Here is a 24,432-nt window from a genome sequence, read left to right as displayed (position 1 = left end):
ATACTTACAAGTATTACTCCGTAGCTTACTTACCTTAACTACTTATATATTACTTTGCTATTACGTGCCTTATATTTTTATATTAGTATTTCTATATAAAGGTAATTCTAGTAGTATTTATATAAATAATACTTTTATTAAACTTGGGATTATAATTAAAAATAAAGCATTTATATTTCTTAACTAAAAATTTAGTTTTTTAAAGCTTTAATTATTTTGCCTTTATAAAATTATTAGTTCTAATAAATAGAATATTATTAGTTTAAAAACTAATAATTCCGAAAAGTTATTTACTATAAAAGAGGCAAGGGTTATAAGTTAATTATTTTATAGAAAGCTTATTAATATAATAAGAATAATAAGTTTTAAACTAATAGTTTCTTGCTTTTAGTATATTATATAATAGTTTTATAATCTTTAGAATAAAATCGTTTTTTAAATTTAGCTCTTTAATAAATTTATAAAATAAATTAATATAAAAATTATAATTAATAAGGTTATTAATTAGATATAAGCTTATAAGATATTATATAAATATAATTCCGTAATATTTATTATTATAGTAATAATACTAAGAATAATTCTCTAGCTAATATATTAAATAATAAGTAATTATATTAATACTATATATTTCTTACTATTATTATAAATTTAAATAACTAGTTTCGATTTCTTAAGCTTTTTCTTTATATCCTTATTCTTAACTTTATTAATAAATCTAGAATTAAAGATTCGTTTTCTTTCTAGTATCTAAAATCTGAAAATAACTTTAAATATACTCTTTTCTAAAAAGCTAGTAACTTTAATTTAATAGAAATCCTTATATAAGTTATTATCCTATAAAAATATTATAATATTAGAGTTCTTATAAGAGTATTCTCTATTATACTTTAATAAAATAGTAAGAATAATAAAAGAAATTATATTTATATTACTTTTAGCCTTATTATAAAATTTAGATTCAGGTTTAGGGCTATTAGTATTAATCTTAATATTTTCTATATAAAAGGGTTTTATAAAGATTAAATAAAAGATAATATTATTATATAATAGAACTAATATATAATTCTCTTTATTAATAGCTACTAGCTTATATAGCCTATTTTAATTACTAGATTAACTAATATTTTCTTTATATTATATAAGAATATTCGAATTTAATAGAAGTTTATAGATATTAGTAATACTAGAGCTATTTCGGGTATTTAAAGTATTTATAACTTAATATCTAGCTCAAAGTTTCTGGATTTCTATTATTACTTTTTTAAGAGCTATTAATTATTATAAAATAATAAATAATAAGGTATTATATTTAGTTATTTAAGATAAAATATTATAAATTAAGAGAATTAAAATAATACTATTAGCTTTTATAAAGTTATTAATAGCTTTAAAAGCTATTTAAAATATAATATCCTTATTAATTCCGTTAATTTCGGCTATAATAATAAGATAAATATATTAAATTAGGCTATAATAGTATTCTATAATTCTAATAAAATTATAAGCTTTTAGAGAAATAATTTTAATCTTAGTTCCTATAATATTTATAAGCTAAGCAAACTTCTTACTAATAAACTACTTTCTAATATTTACTATAATCTAATTAGAAGAGTTTAAATAAATATTAATCTAATACTATTTTAGGGTATTTTAAATATATATTATACTAATATTTTAAAAATATTAGTTGGCTTAATATCGAGTATTTTTATTAATAATATAAAGTATAAATTTATTAGAAATATAGAAAATATTAATAATAATAAAATAATTAAAGCTAATATTATTTTTTAGGTTAAACTTAAATTATTTTAATAATTATTCGAATTTCTGGTATTATTTATAATACTTTATAAGGTATTTAAGGGCTTTTATATTAATATTACAACTTATTTATTTTAGTATATTTTAAAGTTTATTAATAAATAAATAACTAAAATAGTAATATAAATATTATAATTTAATCTTTATAAAAAAACAGGAATTATAAATAAAGAATTCGAAAATAAAGCCTTATAATATAGTATTTTAAAGCAAGAAAAAATATCTAAAATATTATATTATAAATATATAATATCTAGTAAAAATAATAAAATAATTAGTAAAATTATTAAAATAGATTTCTATTTTATTTATATTAGCTAAGCTAAATAAAAATAGAGTTTTTATAAATATAATATAGAATTATATTTACATAATTAATATTCTTATTATTATAGATCTAATAAAAGATATAAATCCAATATTAAATTAGATATTAACTTGGCCTTTAATAGTTTTATTAAATTTAATACTATTATTAGTTTATTATAAAGCTTGGAATTAATTAGAACTAGTAATTAAGTATCTAGAAGCTTTAATATTAATTATAACTTTATAAAAATAATAAGTATTATATTTTAATATATTATTTATTATAAAGATCTAGGTATTTTCTATTACGGGTTTAATAGGCTTTAAAGTATAGTTTTCGCCTATTATCTAGTATATAAGAAAAAGAGAAATAAAGTTATTTATAAGAATATTAGCTATAGAAGTAATAAAAGTAATAAAAGTAGCTAAAAAGCTTTTAACTAAAATAAAATAGAAATCTAAATAATAATTCTTTTCCTTATTTATTTCTACTAATAAGGCTTTAAAAGCATTATTTCCTAATTCGTTTTTATTACTTTTATTATTTTCTTTTTCTTTAATTTTAGTAATATATTATATATAAGTATTACTAAAGTATTTATTAAAGTTATAGGTATTTCGGGATCTAAATTAATAGATATTTCTATTCTTAAATCGAGCCTTTTTAGCCTCTTATTTTCCCAATATATATTTCTATAAATAGTATTCGAATTTCTTATATATAAAATATAATTTCGGAATATAATTATTATAATTATGGGACTTGAAATAACTATTACAGGTTCCGAAATTATAGCTAGATCTATATTAACGATTTCCGGATAAATAATAGCTTGAAGGATTTTATAAATAATATTATTAATTAGTAAAATAGGTTTTGGTATTAATTCATTATTTCTTTTTATAAGTAATAATAAATAATTAAAGCTTATTAATAAGCTAGCTAAGATTAGGGAAAGAATTCGAGACTATATATTAGTATACTAGTAAGCTTTAATAAGAAATAATAATTTTATTATATAGGAATTCGGTATTTTATAAAATAAGAATAAGGTTATATTATAATTAATATAGGTTATTAATTAGTATTTAAATAGGCTCAAATATTATTTTCTCGAAATATTTAGCTATTATAATTATTAAGATAATAGTATTTTATTTATTTAAATTTTAATATTAGAAACCGGAACTTTTAAAAAAGCTATAAATATTTATATAGGCTTTTATATATATATATTAAAAGAGCTAGCTAATATAAAAATAGTCTTATACTAGTTTCTTTAATATAATAAAAAAGCTCTTACTAGTACCTTTTATAAAAGCTTTATTTATTAGTAAATACTAAGAAAAATAATAAGCTTATAATTAAAACTATTATTAGTTTTATTATATTATTATATTTTAGAATATATTTTTATTACTTTTCTAATAAACTTCCTAGTAAAGATAATAAATATTAATTAAGAAATCTTTAGGCTTAATAATAATAATAGTAATAGTAAAAGTAAAAGTAGTAAATAGCTTTAATTTAAAGGAAATAAATAAATAGCTTAATTTCTTAAATAAGAATATCTAATTTCCTTATATCTAGTTCTTTCTAGAATAAAATAAACTAATATAATAAGTTCCTAAAAAAGATCTAATCTAATTAGGCTATCTTTAATAATATTGGTTTTATTTTATATATGTTTTATTTTATTTTAAATAAGATTAATAAAGAATTATATAATAGTAAGGCTCTTATAATTCTATTTAATATAAATACTATTATACTAAAATCAGATTTAAAAACTTTATAATAGTATATAGCTAATTTAATTAAATATTATAATATTAAAGTTTTTAAAGTTATTCTAAAATAGATTCTATAAATTATTATTATTCTTTTTATATAAGATATACTAATATATTTTAATAATTAGATATTTCTAAAGATTATCTTTTATTATAGTTATAGGATTAATATTATTCTTTTATTTATTAATTAGCTTCTTTCTTTTATTAGTATCTATACTAAACCGAGTTTAGTTTCTTTCTAGTATATATATATATATAATTTATAGTAAAAGGGGTTTAAAAATAAAAATAATTCATAATAGATTTATAAAAAGGGTTTAGTAATAAAAGTATTAAAATATTAAAATAAATATTTCGTTTTTAAATATTTTATTTATAATAAGAAATTTAAGAAGTAAAATATTATAATTCCGGGAGGGTCTAAAGCTTAAGGAACTCAATTTAATAATAAAATCGAAGTTATAATTAAAGAGCTTTAAGAATATATATAAGATATATATTTTGGAAAAAAAAGTTCTATAAATTCGAGTATTATATAAATAGAAAGAATAATTACTAAGAAAGTAGTTTTAGGGCTAAAAGAAATTAGTTTTAAAAAATAATAGAAATTAAATAACTAACTGCTTATTAATTAGTAAAAACTAGATATCTTTTCTATAGGCTACTAAATGCTTTTATAAAGTTAATAAATAGTTTCTCCCTTTAATATAAAATAAACTAGATTTGTTTTAGGCTATTAAATACTTTTAGAACTAATCTAAAATCTTCTCTTATCTATATATATAAACTAATTAGTATTAGTTTACTAGTAATATATAATACTATTATATAATATATATAAAATACTAGTATATTAAATTAGTAAAATAGTTAATATTTAGAAGTAAGAATTATAGTATTATAGTATTAATATATAATTCCTAAATTTACTAAATCTAATAAGAACTAGCTACTAGTTAAGTTATTTATAGGATATAAGGTTATATAACTATATCCTATATCTTATATTTTATTACTTATATTTTATTTTCCGAGTCTTATAATTATATATATAACTTCTATAGAAATAGCTATATTACTAGTTATTAAATTTTTAATAAAAAAAATATTTAAAAGTTTTAAATATTAAAAGAAATATATATTTTTAAATTTAGATCTATTAATAAGATTAAAAATAAAGATATTTAAAAAAAGCTAAAAGAATTAAAACTTATTATTTAAATTTATAATAATAAAAAGAAATATATTATATTAATTTAATTATTTATTATTTAATATATTAAAAACTTATTATTTCTATTATATTAATAAGCTTTTTATAAAATAATTAACTTATAATTCTTGCCTTTTTATAATAAATAATTATTTAAAATTATTAGCCTTTAAATTAATAATATTTTATTTATTAAAACTAATAATTTATTAAAAATAAAGTAATTAAAGCTTTAAAAAACTAAGTTCTTAACTAAAAAATATAAATGTTTTACTTTTAATTATAATTTCAAGTTTAATAAAAGTATTATTTATATATACAAATATTAATATAAAAACTTCTAAATTATTTTAGTTAAATATATTATTATAATAAATAATAAAGGTATTATATATTAAAATCTTTTATTTAAAGATTAATATATTATATAATATAATAGAAAAATATATATTATATTAGTTTATTAATTAGAAGCTTTATATAATTCATTAATTACTACTTAAGCTATTAAATTCTCGAAAACTAATATAAAGGTACTTAATAAATATATTTAATAATAAATTAAAAATACTAATAAAAAACTAAAATTTATAAAGCTAATAAGAAAGTCTTTATATTTAATTATCTTTATAAATACTTTATTTATAAATAATAAAGATTTCTTTTTTCAAATTAGATATATTCTAGTTTTAATAAATAAAATTAAATAAATTAATATTAAAAGTATTTTAGTTATAATAAATTAATATCTAATTTATATATTTAGTTAAAAGCCTTTATTAAATCATATAATAAAGGCTAAAGCTTTTATTATATAATATATCTCTTTTAATTAATAAAGTAATTATATATTACTTAAAAAGCTTAAATATTTTAAGAAATATAATTTTACTTTTTTTACTTTTTTTTTCCTCTTTAAAAAATTCTGTTTAGTTAATTTAACTACTAGTTTTCTTTATATAAAGGCCTAACCTATAATATTAGAAATCTTTTTTTTTCTTATTTTTATTAACTAGAGATTATATATATATAAAGCTAAAAGTAAAAAATATTTAAATTTATATATAAAAAATAAAGCTTAAAATAAATAAAGCTATAAATATTACGAATACGGTATTTAGGGCTTGGAAAGCAAGATAGAAGGTCCTTTATAAAGACAATTTAAAGCTAAGAAATAGAAAACTAGAATATAGGAGGCTATAGGGAAGTATATATATCCTATAGTATACTAGTCCCGAAGAGGCTTAGTTTTCTAAATATCTCTAGTATATTTCAAGTATACTTCCTTAGTAAAGCGGCCATATTATATATATTTAGGAAGTATCTAGTATCTAGTAAGATATCTCAGATACTAAATATCTAGGAATTATAATATTACTTTTCTCTTTATAATAAGCTTATTTCCGAGCTTTATAAAAGCTATTAATCTATCTAATTTTATATTATACTTTTTCCTAAAATAAAACTAGTATCTCGAATATAGATATTATATATAAAAGGCCGGTATCTTTACTATATAACCTAGAAGAGTTTATTATTATTTTTATATAATTCTGGATAAGTATTATTTATTATATAATCTAGCTAGTATTATAGGTTTTATAAAGATCCTAGTATATTAATATTATTATTATAGAAATTCTATAAAACCAGGGAACTATTACTTAGTACTAAAGCTAAATACTATACTAGATCTTTATCCTAACTAACCTACTAAATTCTATACTTTAGCCTATTTTTTACTAGCTTAACTATAATAACCCGTTTAATATTATACTCTTATTTACTATTCTCTAGTATTAATAGAAGCAGTTCCGGATTTACTTAACCTAGTAAAGAATTCTGGGAATCTTTTTATAGCTTCTCTATATAAAAAACTAGATATATCTTTATAGTTTCCGGCAGTTTTAGGAGAAATAAATAGTTATACTATTCTAGAATCTCAAATAGGCCCTCTATTTAGTTCCCTAGCTTCCGGTTTAGATAATCGGATTTCTAGTACTTTATAGTAATTTATATTTTATTCCCGACTTTGAAATTAATTAGATAGTAGTACTTATTAGCTTATATTATATATTATTCCTATATTTATTCTATATAGCCTTAGGTAAATTACTATAATTCATATAATTAATTTACTAATACTTTAACTTTATTCCTATTTAGCTTTTCCTTAAATGAATTAGCTTTAATAAGAGAGTTCTAGTTCAGAGAAATACGAGGCTTATAGCCTTTTTTAGTTATAAATAGAGACTAGCTAATAGTTTTATACTAAAGAGAGGCTTATTAATAATCGATTATAGTAACCTATTTATTCCAGTTATTCTAGTAATAGTTAATATATGAGTATAATCTTTAATTAAAGTACTAATTAATAATCTCCGTTTATCTATTTATTTGGAGATAATTAGCTATAGAAAGCTTAAGCTTTATACTAATTCTCGTATAGAATTCGCTCTAAAAATCGGATATAAATTAGGGTCCCTAATCTAATATAATTATTTCTGGAATTCCTACTTAATATATTATATAGAATAAAAATAGAAATACTAGCTATTTAGCTATAATTATATCTTATACTAGAATTATAATTAGGTATTTAGATAAGTAATTTATAAATATAATAATTATATTATAGCCCGATTTGCTCTCTAGATAGCTCTTGAAATCTATAGTAATATATTACTAGGGGTAATTAGGAACTAGAAGGAAATAAAGCAAACCAGGCTTCTTATTTCTAGATATATATAATCTCTTATAAATATAATAATTACTATAATATTAATTAATATCCTTATTTATAGATAGCTAGTAATATTATTTCTTTAATAGCTAATAGAGCTTTATATATTTAGGATATCCAGAAAGAGATTTATTATATACTTTATAAATTAGGGCAGTTTATAAAGATAGTTTAGGAATTATTTCGTTCTTTATAATATAAAATCTTTTATAATATAAAAGAAGGCCGTCTTATAATATCTAGATATTACTTTTAGCTTAGGCTATTATATATAGCTTCTCTAGATCCGGTAATATATAATTATTCTATAGGATCTTATCTATAAGTTATAAACTACTATACTCGATAGAAGCTCCTAATAGTACTTCTATAGAAGCTATTATAGCAGAGTCTATTAGTAAAGCTTCTAAAAAATATCTTTTTCCAGGGAAATTATACCTCTAATAAAAATATTCTCTTTTAGAAAGTCTTTAGTATATACTTGGTTTTTAGAACCGAATTCCGGATTAAATAAGCCAATTTTATAAAGTATTACTATAAGTTACAAGTTATAAATAATCTCCGGATTAATCTTATTTTTAGAGAAAAGTATTTAAGTTTATAGCTTTTCTTTAATCTGGCCCTAAGTATTTACTTTATTCTATTTTTATAATAAAATATCTACTTATTTATTTTATTTTCTAGAATAATATATAAGCTTAAAATAATAGTAGAATAAGAATTTAGCCTATTTAGCTTATTAAAAAAAGAGCTTCTTAATAATTATAAAGTATTTTAAAGTATAATAATTAGAATAGATCTTAAAAGAAATATCCTAAAGGCCCTCTAGCTTAGCTCTTTATTTCTTTAATACTTATACTATAGCAAGTATTTCCTTATTATATATATTATAATTAAGCTTTACTAGGAGTATGGTTTTGGAAAAATAAGCTATAAAATACTAAAGGTCTATTTCTGGGTCTTATTAAGAAAATAGGCTAGTAATTATTTCTTTAGATATATTTATTTCTACTATTATAGACAGATCTGAATTATAGTATTATAAAACTAGAATAGAAATTATAGCTTTCTTTAGGTAAATAAAAGTCTCTTAATATTATTCGGATTACTTAAAGGAAATCCTCTTTTTTATAAATAAGATAAGAGATCTAGTAATCTATCTATATTTTCTAATAAAGCATTTATAAAAGTTATAGAAGCCAAGAAAGAACTATATATCCTTAACTATTTTTAGGAATTACTAGTTATATATTATTTTGATTTTATTAGAATTTATTTTAATACTAGATATAGAAATAATAAAGCCTAAGTATTTTATATATATAACTTTAAATTCCGATTTCTTAATATTTATTTAGAGGCTAGTAAGATATAAATAGTCTAGTACTTTTTATATATACTATTTATATTCTACTAGGTTCTCTAAATAAATAAGAATATTATTAAAATATATTATATAAAATTTATCTAAATACTTAAAAAGTATATTATTTATATAGTATTAATATATAGCCGGGCTATTTATAAGGCCTTCCTAGAAGATATTATATTTATATACTTTATAGTAGGTATGAAATATTATTAGCTCCTAAGAATCCAGGTCTATAGCTATATAATAAAAAGCTTAGTAAATATCTAATTTAGTATAGATTTTGGCCTTAGATAATTAATTTAAAGTTTTATTAATAAGTAAAAGGAAATATTAATTCTTCCGGGTAATATTATTTAAATAGTAGAAATTAATATAGAAATATAAACCTTTGTTTACTTTCTTTATAAAAAGAACTAGTAAAATAAAGGAAGCCTAACTAGCTTTAATAAAGCCCTTAGCTAGATTATTTTCTAAGAAATACTTGATTTCTAGAAGCTCTTAAGTAAACTATTACCAGAGGAATTAATATCTAATACTTTCGGTTCTTTTTAGGCCTTTAATCTAAATCTTATAATTATATAATTTATAGGAAAAAAGAATATTAGATTTCTTCTTAGAGAAAATAGAGATATATTTCTTAAATTCCGGGAATAATATCTTCTATAGCTACTAAAGCTCTATTTCTCCCGGTTATTAATTTTCTGGGCCAGGAATAGCTTCTTTTTTCCGAGCTTTAAGCTTCTTATTAATCTTATAAATAGAGATTTAACTAATAATATTATCTTTTCTCTTAGTTATATAATTAAATACTATAGAAATAAGAATAGCTAGGTCTAATATTTGCTTTTTATTAAGGACCTCTTTCTGCTTTTTTGGCTTTTACTTAGGTATTATATCTTAATTAGACTATAAAAACTTCTTTTCTATAGTTTTATATAATTTCTTTTAATTAGTTCAAAAGAAGAAAGATTACTTTAGAATAAAAGATTTCTAGAAATAGTTTATAATAGAATCTCATTAATTAATATTCTTTTAATATTTCTTATTAGGTTACTTCTCTAGCTATTATTATAAAATACTAATAATATAACCGAATTATATAGATTTAGGCTTATTCTTTTAGCTATATAAACCTATATCTTCTATAATTAACTAGAATATTAATATATATTATTTATTTTCTACTAAAAATAATATTATAATCTCTAAAATTTAGAATAATTATAGATATATTAATATTTTATTTATTAATTAGAAATAAGACTTCTATATATTTCTTAGTAAACTTAGCTAGCTTTCCGTTAAAACCATATATAATATAGGATAAGAAAAAGAATTATAGTTCTATTCCTAAAAATTACTTTATAAACTAAATAAGCTTTATATTAATAAAAGTATAATTATTAGCTCTAGTATTAATAAGGAAAAAAGACTTAATTTCTAATCTATTTATACTAATAATATAGGATATTATAAGAGTATTTCCTCCTATTAGATAAGTTAAGTTAATTTCTATTAAATTCATATTATAAGCCCCTAAAATAAAGACTTTTTTTAGGGATATTTATTTCCCGGTTTTATACCAGAATTAGAGCTTAAATTCTCTAAATACTTTACTAAAATAATATATTCCAGTAAAATAGGAACTAAGCCCGGCTTAATTCTAGAAAAAGCTACCTTGGTTTCCTTATTATATAGAATTAGATAGTATCTAATATAGTAGCTAAACTTATTATAATTAAAATACTTAATAATTAAAAGATCCTTGGTTTTTATAGAATATTACATATACTTATAAGAGAGTATATACTTAATAAAAATAGTTAATATAGGTTTTTTAGGCTTCTTCTTAGGAGTATATTTCTTAGAAATATACGGAAATATAATACCAGAAATAAACTTGACTAGAATAGTTCCTATCTTCTTATATTTCTTAGTCTTCTTATATATAGCCTTAATCTATTAATTATTAGTAATATAGTACTAAGTAAAGTAAGTAGTATTAATAGAAGAATTATTATAGTATATATATACTAATTCCTAAAGCTTTAGTAAAAGCTTCTTATTTAGTTTATATTTAATATTTTAAAAACTAATACTACTTTCTATAAATAATTATAAAAAGAAAATATAGAACTTCTGAAATACTTAACTAGAATATATTTAAAGCTTACTAAAATTATAATAAGTATTCTATATCTTATTAGAGTTAGAATATAGCTTCTTTAAATAGAAATAGAACTCTAAGAGCTAATAGTACTAATTCGAACTATTTTTATCTATATAAGAATTAGTTAGGGTAAGAGTATTACTAGTAAATCTACTAGAAATATAAATAATCTTAAGATTCTCTAAGAAATATAAATTAATACTTCCTTATAGTTTATTCTTAATCTGAACTAGCTAGTTATTAAAGATAGTATAATCTTTAATAAAAAGAGTTAGATCTAGGAGCTTAGTAATTCTAGTATCTCTAAAGGAAATATAAAATATAAGAGATCTTGGACGAGAATAAGCAGGAAATAGTTCAGAATTTTTTTAAAAGAAATTCGAAATAGCCGGAATAGGTAAAATAGAAATAATTAAAGCTATTATAAACCGATTTACTATAGCTATATAGTATTTAATATTATTCTTGAGCTTAATATTATAGAGTTTAGTATTCTCGAGAATAGCTTTATTATAACTATAGATATTCTTATATAAAATAGTTCTTTAAATATTCTCCTAATAGCTCTTTCTTAATATCTGAGAATAAGATATTAGGTTCCTTAGTCTATTTATATAACTTTCCGGTAATAATATAGTCTTTGGTTTCTAGAAGCTTTATAATAAAAGTAAAGAATTCTATTTCTATAAACTTATTTATAAATTCTTTAGGAATACTAACGGGATATTTGGTTCGGGAAGGGCTACTAATGAAATAACCTGAACTAGTAGGAGCTTTACTAGAAGCCTTAGTAAAAGTTAATATAATTTCTAGTCATATAATATCCTAAGAAATTAATCTATTATACTTTTTCTTTATTATATTCTCCCTAGTAATCTTATTACCGGTATATATATAGGGCCTATAAGGTTATAGGATAGGGCTTAAGAATAGTAGTCAGATTACTAGCCTATAAGTACTTATTACTTTAGAACTTGGTTAAAGAATAGCTTTTATTTAAGGTTCTTTGATTTTCGGGTTTTCGGAAAAAAGATTTCTAATATACTACTAGTATATATTTATAAAGATATAAATACCTAATTTCTCTAAGGGTTCTAAAGCTTTTTACTTTTATTATTCTAGAATTTATTACTTATATTTCTGAGGTTCTATTATTTTAGTAATACCTATATTACTAATAGTTCTGAATTAGTTTATTTAAAATCCTCTATAGGATTAAAGGAAGTAAGCTTTAAATATTATTACGGGTATAATATTTAGGGCTTGGAAAGTAAGGTAAAAGGTCCTTTATAAAGATAATTTAAAGCTAAGAAAGAGAAAACTAGAATACAGGAAGTTATAAAAGAATATATATATCTTATAATATACTAGTTCCAAAAGAACTTAGCTTTCTAAATATCTCTAGTATATTCTAAATATACTTCCCTAATAAGGCGGCCATATTAGGTATATTTAGGAGATATCTAGTATCTAGTAAGATATCTCAGATACCGGATATCTGGGAATTATAATAATAAATAAATTTTATTTAAAACTATTTATAAAGCTAATACCTTAATAAAACTTTAAAATATATAAAAGCTAATAATAAGAAATACTTGAAATTATATATAAAAACTAAAGTATTAACTTAATTAATTAGTATTAGAAATTATTTAGGCTTTTTTAAGCCTAATTTAAAAAAAGGAATCTATTAAATTCCTTTATTATATAAAGATTTAGAAATAAAACTTCTAATAATTAATTAATTAAATAAATAACTATATAAATCCTTTTAATAGCTATAAGAAGCTTTTATAATATAGTTTTAATAGTTATTAAAGCTAGCTATATAATAAGTAAATTTAATAGTAAATCTAGTTATATAAATTAATTTAATTAAGAAATATATAATAATTTCGAATTTTTTATAAATATAAATACTTTTTTTATTTTATATATATTAGTATAGCTATTTCTTTGGGAGTCACGTATATAGTTACGGGATACGGGATACGGGACATAAGTAATAGGATATAGGTAATAGAATATAAATAATAAAATATAAGATACGGGATATAGTTATATGACCTTGCGTCTCATTAGTAACTCGACTAGTAAACTAGACCCCTTTAGGCTTAGTAGATTTAGGGATCGCATATTAATATTATAATACTATAATTTCTACTTCTAAATAATAACTTTACTAACCTTATATAAATAGTATTTCACGAATATATAATAGTACTATATATTACTAGTAAACTAATACTAATTAGTTTATATTTAGATTAGAACAAGGTCTATTTATATATATAGATTAGAGAATAGAATCTTTTGAGCTAAAGAAGTATCCGGTAGCCTATAGTAAAAATTAAACTAGTCTATATTAAAGGAGGGAATTACCTATTAACTTCACGAAGTATCTGGTAGCCTAAAGAAGAAAATAGCTAGCTCTTACCAAGAACTAATAACTACTCTATTAAAGGGGGGAATTACTCATTAATTCTATAAAATATCCAGTAACCTAAAAGAAAAGACTCTAGTTCTTGCTAATTAATAAGCAATTAGCTATTTAACTATTTATTTATTTAACTATCTACTATTCTTTAAAACCAACTTCTTTTGGCCTCAAGACTATTTTCTTAGAACCTATTTTTTCCACTTATATAATACCTATATCTATAGAATACTCTCTCCGGAATATATGCCCTTAAAGCTCTTTAACTACTACTTTGATTTTCCTATTAAATCAAGTTCTTTAAGCTTTAGGCCCTCCCGGAATCATAATATTTTACTTCCTAAATTTCTCGTTACAGACAAAATATTTAAGAGCAAAATATTTACTTTAATACCCTTAATATTTCTAGGTATCTGGGATATCTGGCATCTAAACCAGGCATCTGGTATCTCAACCCGGCATCTAAACTAGGTATCTAGTATCTAAACCAGGTATCTAGATACCTTTACTACCAAACCCTTTCCACGAACTTATTACAAACTACCTTACCTTCAAACCTCTCCTGCTATAAATCACATATACACATTAAGAAAGGCTTGGCCCTAGAGATTTGGTATAGCGGAACCATGGGATAAATACACGCAGGTAAAGAAGTAAAAAGGTAGTATTAACCTAATTACCTATAATAATAAGGAAGTCCTGGACTACCTCAATACTAGACTATTCCAATATAAGATAAAGAAATTAACTAATAATAATCTCTGGGAATTATTTAAGGAGGATTTCAGTAATTTCGACCTCAGAGCACTTAATTATCTAGATTAATACATACTATATAAATTACAAGCTACTTTATAATATAGCGGCATTTATATTAAATAAAATAATAAGGGACTTACTATTATATAATTCTTAATTAATACTATTCAGGAAGAAAAGCAATATACCTAGACTATAGCTAATATTATTACTACTAGACTAGACCTTAATATAGGCCCTATTACCTTATTATATATATCCCTTAATAATAGTATTACAAGAAATTAATAAACTAAACTAATTATTACTTATATTCCTTTATTACCTATAATTACTCCTGCTAGTACCGGACCGCAAAGAGCTAGTAATAACAGATTTTTACTACTTTTACTACTTTTACTACCTTTAAATAGCCCTTTAGCTAGCCCTCTTACTATAAAGCTAATTAGAGAAATAGTAAAAATATATACTAAAATACAGAAATATAATAAAACTAATAATAGTTTTAACTAAAAACTCGCTATCTTCCTTAATATCTACTAATATATAGAGCTTCTATAAAAGGTATTAGTAAGAGCTTTTCCTACTATATTAAAGGAACTAGTATAAGATTACTTTTATAATAACTAGCTCTCTTAATATATATATAAAAAGGCCTATATAAATATTTATAGCTTTTTTAAAGGCCCTGGTTTCTAATATTAAAACTTAGACAAGTAAAATACTATTATAATAATAATTATAATAGCTTAATATCCTAAAAAGATAACGTTTAAGCTCGTCTAGTTATTAATTAATAACCTATATAAATTATAATATAGACTAGTACCTGCCTTATAAAATACTAAATTCCTATATAATAAGATTATTATCTCTTATTAAGGTATACTAGTATACTAATATATAGTCTCGGATTCTTCTCTTAATCTTGGCTAACTTATTAATAAGCTCTAATTATCTATTACTACTTATAAGAAGAAATAATAAATTAATACCGAAATCCTTTTTACTAATTAATAATACTATTCTTAAAATCCTTTAAACTACTACCTGTCCGGAAATTATTAATACGAACCTAGCCATAACTTTAGAACCCGTAATAACTACTTTAAGCCTTATAATTATAATAATTATATCCCGAAGTTATGTTTTATATATAAGAGACCTAAATACTACTTATAGAAGCATATACTAGAGAAATAAGAGGCTAAGAAGGCTTGATTTAAGAATAGAAATATTTACTAATTTAGATCCCGAAATACCTATAACTTTAATAAATACTTTAGTAATACTTATATATAATATATTACCGAATTTAAAGAAGAAAAGAATAATAAAAATAATAAGAATAAACTAGTAGGTAATGCTTTTAAAGTCTTACTAGCGGAAATAAATAAAAGAAAGAAATATTACTCTAATTTTTACTTTATTTCTATTAAGAGCTTTCTAGCTACTTCTATAGCCCCCGCTTCTATTATTCCCATAACTAATACTCTTATAAATAACCTTATATCTCTTTCCCTTATATACTAGATAATCGGCAAAAACTATATCTTAGAGCCTATTAAATAAATAGAAAATGCCTAGATATTTATAATTAATAATATATTAAGATATAATACTTACTACTTTTATAGAATTATAATTAATACTAGAGCTTTTAAATTCTTAATTACTAGTTCTAACTAATTTTAAGCTTTATAGTAAACTAATAATAGTATTAAACTTAATAAAACTACTAAAGATTAAGTTAATATCTAGTTTAATATTAAATCTATATTCTTTATTAGATCTATAATAGTAAGAATACTAATTAGGCAAATATAATTCTATATTATACCTATAAAGACTTTATTTCTATTTAGCTTAGCTAATATAAATAAGCTAGGTATTACGAATACAAGATCTAGGGCCTAGAAAGCGTAATTAGACTATCTTTATTTTAATAATTTAAAGCTAAAGAAAAAAAAAGATCTCGAAAGGGCCTCGAATCTAAATAATTGCAAGCTATATACGGGCCCATATACTAGCTTAAGCTCGGGGTCACGTATAATAATTAGGTAACTATAAATACCTCATTTAGATACCAGATATCTCTCTAGCTCTAGTCTAATTCCTACTAGTATTATATATTATAATAACTATAATATTACTCCCTCTCTTAAAGTAAGCTTATCCCTGAGCTTTAAAAGTCCCTATTAAATTTCCAAGTTATAAGTTATATATTAAAGGCCAGGGCCTTTTATATATAACTTTAAAAAATTTCCGTTATATTATATAATTCCGGTAATATATTATTCTTAATATAGTCTAACTAATAGAAGAGATTCTGGGATAATCCTAGCTATTTGGGATTCTTATTATAAAAGCTCTAAAAAGCTAGGATACTATTACTTAATAAGGAAGCAGGATACTATTCTGGATCTGGGTTCTATTCTTTCTACTAGACTTAGTACTTTAGCTTCCTATAAAGTAGTTTTATTACTTGTACTTCTTAAACTTCGTACTTTATTTCCCCGTCTTATAGTTCTAATAGTAGAGGCTCCGGATTTACTTATCCGGAAAAGGAATTATTTAGGTCTTTATATAACTTCTTTATATAAAATACCGGATATATTCTTATTAATTCCGGAAGCTTAAGCCTAAAGAAATATCTTACTTATTCCAGGATTTTATATGGTTCTTCTATTTAGTAAGCTAGCTTATGGCTCGAATAATTATTTTTCTAGTACTTAGTAGTAATCTATATCTTATTTCTTATTCTAAAATCTATTAGTTAGTAGTATTTATTAGCTTGAGTAGTATAATATTCTTATACTTATATTATATTCTTCTATATCTTTTACTATAATTTATAAAGCCGTATTACTAGGGCCTTTGCCTCTTATCTATTTAACTTTTCCTTTGGGATATCTAATTATACTTGAGTTTTCTAGTTAAATAATATCTGCGGTTTATAGCCCTTTTCTATAAAGAACAGGAATTAGCCTATAGTCTTATAAACTAGAGCTACCTACTAGTAATTAATTATTATTACCTATTTGTTCTAATTATCCTAGTAGTAATTTATATAAGGATATAGCTATTAGTTAAAGTACTAGTTAATAATCTCTATCTGGCTATTAGTTTAGGGATAATTAATAGTTAATAACTTAAGCTTTATACTAATATATTTATAGAACTTGCTCCAGAAATCTAAATATGAACTAGGGGTCTTAATTAGATACTATAGTCTTCGGGATACTAATTTAGTAAACTATATAGATAAGAAATAGAAATACTAACTCTTTAGCTATTACTATATTTCGGACAGGAATTATAATAGGGCACTTGCTTAGATAATTAATAAAAATTACTATTATATTATACTTATTTCTATTTTCTAGGCATTTCTTGAAATCTACTAATATATATTACTAGAGGCAGTTAGGGACTAGTAACGGATATAAGAGCCTTAGCTTTTTGTTTCTAGAAATATAGGATTATTAGCAGGTATAATAGTTATTCCTATACTAATTAATATTTATATCTTGGCCTAACTAGTAGTAATAGGCCTAAAGAAGCTATTAAAGCTTGGCTTATCCTAGGTATCCTATTAGGGGCTATATATATACTTCCTAAATAAGGGTAATATATAAGAATATCTCGGATATTATTATATTATTAGATATAAATAGTTTGCTATATTATAAAAGAAGGCTATCTTATAATATTCAAGTACCTTTCTTTTTGTTTCTTGCCTTGCCCTATAACTTTTCTAGCTCTAGTAACTCTCGGTTCTTGCTTAATAGCTTATTTACTAGCTAGATACTATTATACTAGGTTTCTTTCTAAGCCAGGCTTACTAAGGCCTTAATTAGGGCTAATTAGAAATCCCGTATAATATTATTATTAATCTTTTATTATAAGAGGAGAATTTGGGTCCGGTAGGCTACTATTACCTTATCCTAGATAGCTATATCCTTATACTTCCTATTTAAAGTATCTGCTTATTTATTTAACTTGCCTGCCTAATATATAAGCTTAAAATAATAGCGGGAAAAGTATTTTACCTAGCGAGCTTGTTTTATTAAAAGCTTCTTTATAGTTATAAAGTATTCGAGAGCTTAATAGTCTAAGTAAATTATAAAGAGTGCCTCCTATAGGCCTTCTAGTTCCGCTTGCTATTTAATTAAGAAAAGAATAATAGCAAGTATTTCTTTATTATAAATATTATAGTTTAGCTTTACTAACTATATAATCTTAGAGAAAAATATTACCGGATATTAGAGTCCTATCTAGGGGTCTTATTATAAGAAAATACTGGCTATAACTCTATTTAATATATTCGTCTTAACTATAATAAAAAGGTTCGGGTTATAGTAATATAGAATTAGTACTAAAAGTATAGCTTACTTTAACTTAGTAAAACCTTCTTAATACTAGTCTATTTACTTAAACGGAATTCTCTTATATATTAGAACTATTAGAGGCTTTATTATATGACTATATTTTATAATAAAATACTAATAAAAGTTATAAAAACCCAAAAAGCCTTATATTTCTTTAACTATCTTTAGTAATTACTAGTTCTTAATAACTACTATCTTATTTAGGTCTATTTTAATATCTCTAGTAAAGATAATAAAGCCTAGGTATTTTATATAAGTAACCTTAAACTCTAATTTCTTAATATCTATTTAGAGGCTAGTATTCTATAATTACTAAAAAACCTTTTATATATAGTTTTTATATTCTAGGGAATTATCTAAATAAATTAGAATATTATTTAAGTAAGCTATATAAAAAATATTAAGATAATTAAAGAAAATATTATTTATATATTTCTAATATATAGTAGGGCTATTAGTTAGGCCTTCCTAAAAGACTTTATATTTATAGGCCCTATATCTTATATAAAATATTATAAGTTCTTCTAATTCTAAGTCTATTTAGATCTAATAAAATACTTATTAAATATCTAGCTTTATATAGACTTTAGCTTAAGCTAGCTATATAAGGGTCTTATAAATAAGGGGAAAAAATAATTCTTCTATATTAAGTTATTTAGCTTATAATAATAAATATAGAATTAGAGAACTCTATTAGCCTTTTTTATAAAAAGAATTAGGGATGCGAAAGGAGACTAGCTTGGCTTAATAAAGCCCTATTAGAGATTCTTTTTAAGGAAATACTTAATCTCCTATAGCTTATAGATTAATTATTAATAAAGCAGGAAATACCCTAGGCTCTCTGGGCCTTTGGGATTATTAATCTAAATCTTATAGTTATATAATTAATACGGGAATAAGATATTTAATATTTCTTTTAAGAAAATATTTATAAATTTCTTGAATTTTTCTAGTAAGACTCTTACTAGTTACTATAGCTCTATCTCTTCTAGTTATTATTTGCCCGAAACAAACTTATTTTCTTACTATAACTCTAGCTCTTTATTAATCTCGAAAAATAATATTATAAAGAAAAGGTTTTCTTTCTTCTATAGGTTTATCTAGAAAGCGGCCGGTAAGATACCTATAATATTAACTATAGGCCTTAACTAGCTCTTATGGCTTTTCTTTAGATAGTATAGTTTTAATATTTCTATTTCTGGCTTGAGAGAAACCTTTATATTCCCTAAGGCTATCTGTATTTCTTTATAATATTAAGCTTAATTCTTTTACTATATATGGCTTTCTAAGCCCGGGTTAGGAAAAGAATAAGAGGATTTCTTCTTTATAAGCTAAGGTTTCTAGAACTTATCTATAGCTATAGCTTTATCTCTTTTATTTATATTTTCTTAGTATTAGTTACTTTTCCCAGATTCCAAGTTCTTATATATAGTAGTTAGAACCTTATCCTAACTTCTCTTTCTAGGCTAATTATCTAGCCAGATTAATTTTCTATTCTTATAATTAATTAGGATACTAGTACTTATAAACTACTATTGTCCCAAAATTATATTATATTTTCCTAGTCCTATAACTAGTATAAATACTAAGACCTTCTATTTATTAAGTAAGAGTATAAGCTTAATATAGTAAATAATAGATACGGCCTACTTATTATTAAATTCTCTTATATTATAGGGTAATACTAATTAAATAGGCTTAATATCTAGAAATTATTTAATTATTCTTATAACTTGAAATTAATAAAAGTATATTTATTTATTCTAGTATTAATAAGAAAAGAAGTCTTAATATCTAATCTATTATTACTAACTATATAAGAGAATATAAATGCTTTATCTCCTAGTAACTAGCTCAAATTAACTTCTATTATATTTATATAATATAGCTCTAAAGAAAAGACTTCTTTTAGGGATTCTTATTTTCTTGTTCTATATTTTTAAATGGCTTACTTATAGTAAATACTACTAGTTTGGCTACTAAAACTTGCTTTATATATTTAGTCTTAGGCTCTAGATAGCTTCTAGATATATAACTAAATCTATTATAGTTATAATATTTGAGATTTAAGGATCTGGACTTTGGGATAATTGCCTTATCTATTACTAGGGTCTTAGAAGCAGGCTTTATATAAGAAATATTTCCTAAACTTAGCTTATTTATATTTTTATTAGCTTTCTTAAATATCTAGTCTTTCTTTTTATAATAAGCTCGGATCTACTAGTTATTTATAATATAGTATTATATGAACTCTATAATATAAATAGCCGAGTTATTATAATATATAGCTATAGCCTCTTAAAGCTTCCAAGTGAGCTTATTATTTAGGTTATTCTTAAGATCCTATAGATTACTATTTCCGTTTACTATATATTTTAGGAATAAGATATAGAATTCCTAAAATATTTGGCTCTTCTTTATAAATAGCTCCTTAAAAGCTTATTAAATATTATACTTTTTATTTAAGTTACTATATAGCTTCTTTGGGTAAGTATATAGTTCTCTAATAGTCTTATATATATATTAATTATCCTGGTTTAGATAAGGAGAAATTAATATAAGAGTATAACTATTTATATAGCCGGAAATATAAATAATCTTAAGATTCTTTATCTAGTAAGTATTAGAATTACTATAGAGCTTATTCTTAATCTAAACTAACTAATTATTAAAGGTAATACTATCTTTAGTTATATCTTTAAAGATAAGAGAATTAGGGAATTTAACTAAATATCTATTTTCTGAAATAAGAGAACTAGTTATTCCTATAGGCTATATAATAAGCTTTTTAATAATAGCTTTATTCTTTTATAGGGCTTATTTAGTTTCTCTTAGCTAATTATAATAATTCTTGCTATAGGCAAAAATATTATATATCTTTAGAATTAGCTTAATAATCTCCTTATATAAAGCCTCTGAGCTTCGGAGTAATTCTTAGAAGTCTGCCTTTAATAAGGCAGGTTCCTCTTTTTCCTTAGTTCTCTAAAAGAAAATATCTCTTCTATTATAAGTATTAACGGGATATTCAGACTTTTTAGAAAATTTAATGAGAGGCTCTGGTCTATTTTCTAGTAATATAGCTTCTTCTGACTTGCCTAGTTATTCTGGAACTTGCTTTCTTATAGGTCTTTATTTAGTAATAAGGTTACTGGCCTATCTGCTTACCTAGCTAGTTTAGGGCTTTCTTACCTAGTTATTCTAGGGCTTTCTTTTATTCTAATATTAGTTAACTAGTATAGAAGTAGCTATAATATATTATATTTATACTTATTAAAAACTAATTGGGTAAGTATTATTTAAATTCTCTATAGGATTAAGAAATAAGTAAGCTTTGAATTATATTATAAGTATAAGATCTAGGGCCTGGAAGACATAGTTAGACTATTTCTATTTCGATAATTTAAAGCTAAAAAAAGAAGAGGATCTTAAAAAAGCCTTGGATCTAAATAATCGCAAGCTATATACGGGCCTATATACTAGCTTAAGCTCGGGGTCACGTGTAATAATCAGGTAACTATAAATGCCTTACTTAGATACCAGATATCTCTTTAGCTCTAGTCTAACCCCTACTAGTACTATATATTATAATAACTATAATACTAGGAATCTATTTTAATAATCTTATTAATTATTTTATTACTTCTAATAAATACTTTATACCTATAGTATAATGTTTTAAATACTCTTTCCTGCTTTAGAATATTATTCTATAAAGCTTTATTTCCGAATTCTTTACTTATAATTTCTATTTTCTTATAAAAGTTAAATTATAATATCTATATTACTATTTTAGTTATTTATTTATTAATAAGCTTTAAAATATACTAGAATAAGCAGGCTATAATATTAATATAAAAGCCCTAAAGTATTTTATAAAATACTATAAGTAATACTAGAAATTCGAAGAATTATTAGAATAATTTAAGTTTAACTTAAGAGATAATTTTAATTTTAATTACTTTATTATTATTAATATTTTCTATATTTCCGATAAGCCTATACTTTATATTATTAATAAAGGCACTTAATATTAAGCTAGCTAATAGCTTTAGAATATTAGTATATTATATACTTGTAATATCCTAAAGTAGTATTAGATTAATACTTATTTAGGCTCTCCTAATTAGATAATAGCAGATACTAGAAAGTAGTTTACTAGTAAGAAGTTTATTTAGCTTATAAATACTATAAGAACTAAGGTTAAAATTATTCTTATAGAAGCTTATAATTTTATTAGAATTATAGAATACTATTATAGCCTAATTTAATATATTTACCTTATTATTATAGACAAAATTAATAGAATTAATAAGAATATCGTACTTTAAATAGTCTTTAAGGCTATTAATAATTTCGCTAGACCCGATAATATTATCCTAACTCTTTTAGTTTATAGTACTTTATCTTAAATAACTAAATATAATACCTTATTACTAACTATATTATAGTAATTAGTAATATTTAAGAAAGTAATAATAGAAATTTAGAAGCTTTAAACTAGACGCCAGATTACGAATATTTTAAATACTCGAAATAGTTCTAGTATTATTAATATTTATGAACTTTTCTTAAATTCAGATATTCTTATATAATACGAAAGAAATACTAGTTAATCTAGTAGTTAGAATAGGCCATATAAGCTAGTAGCTATTAATAGAGAGAACTATATACTAGCTTTATTATATAATAATATTATCTTTTGCTTAATCTCTATAAAGCTCTTTTATATAAGGGATATTAAGGTTATTACTAATAGTCCCGAACCTAAACCTGTTCCCGAACTCTATAATAAGGCCAAAGATAATATAGGTATAATTTCTCCTATTATTTCACTAAAGTACGGCAGAGAATACTATTATAAGAACCCGGATATTATAATATTCTTATAAGACAATAACCTATATAAGAACTCCCGTTAAGTTAAAGTTACTAGTCTTCTAAAAAAGAATATATTTGAGATTATTTCCAGATCTCAGATACTAAAAAAGATATATATTTTTAATTCCCGGTTTATTAATAAGATTAAGAATAAAAGTATAAAAAGAGAGTTTAAGAAGTCGAGACTAGTTATTTAGGCTTATAATAATAGTAAGAAATATATAGTATTAATATAATTACCTATTATTTAATATATTAGCCAGAGAATTATTTTTAGTATTATTACTATAATAATAAATACTATAGAGCTATATTTACATAATATCTTGCAAGCTTATATCTAATTAATAATCTTACTTAATTATAATTTTTATATTAACTTATCTTATAAGCTTACTAGAGAGCTAAATCTAAATAATAATTCGGTTTTAAAGATTATAAAACCATTATATAACATACTAGAAGCTAGAAATTACTAGTTTAAAACTTATTATTCTTATTATATTAATAAGCTTTCTATAAAATAGTTAATT

The sequence above is a fragment of the Hyaloscypha bicolor genome (genome assembly GCF_002865645.1).
Source record: "Hyaloscypha bicolor E unplaced genomic scaffold K444scaffold_142, whole genome shotgun sequence".
NCBI lineage: Eukaryota > Fungi > Ascomycota > Leotiomycetes > Helotiales > Hyaloscyphaceae > Hyaloscypha > Hyaloscypha bicolor.
This window is presented reverse-complemented; position numbering follows the sequence as displayed.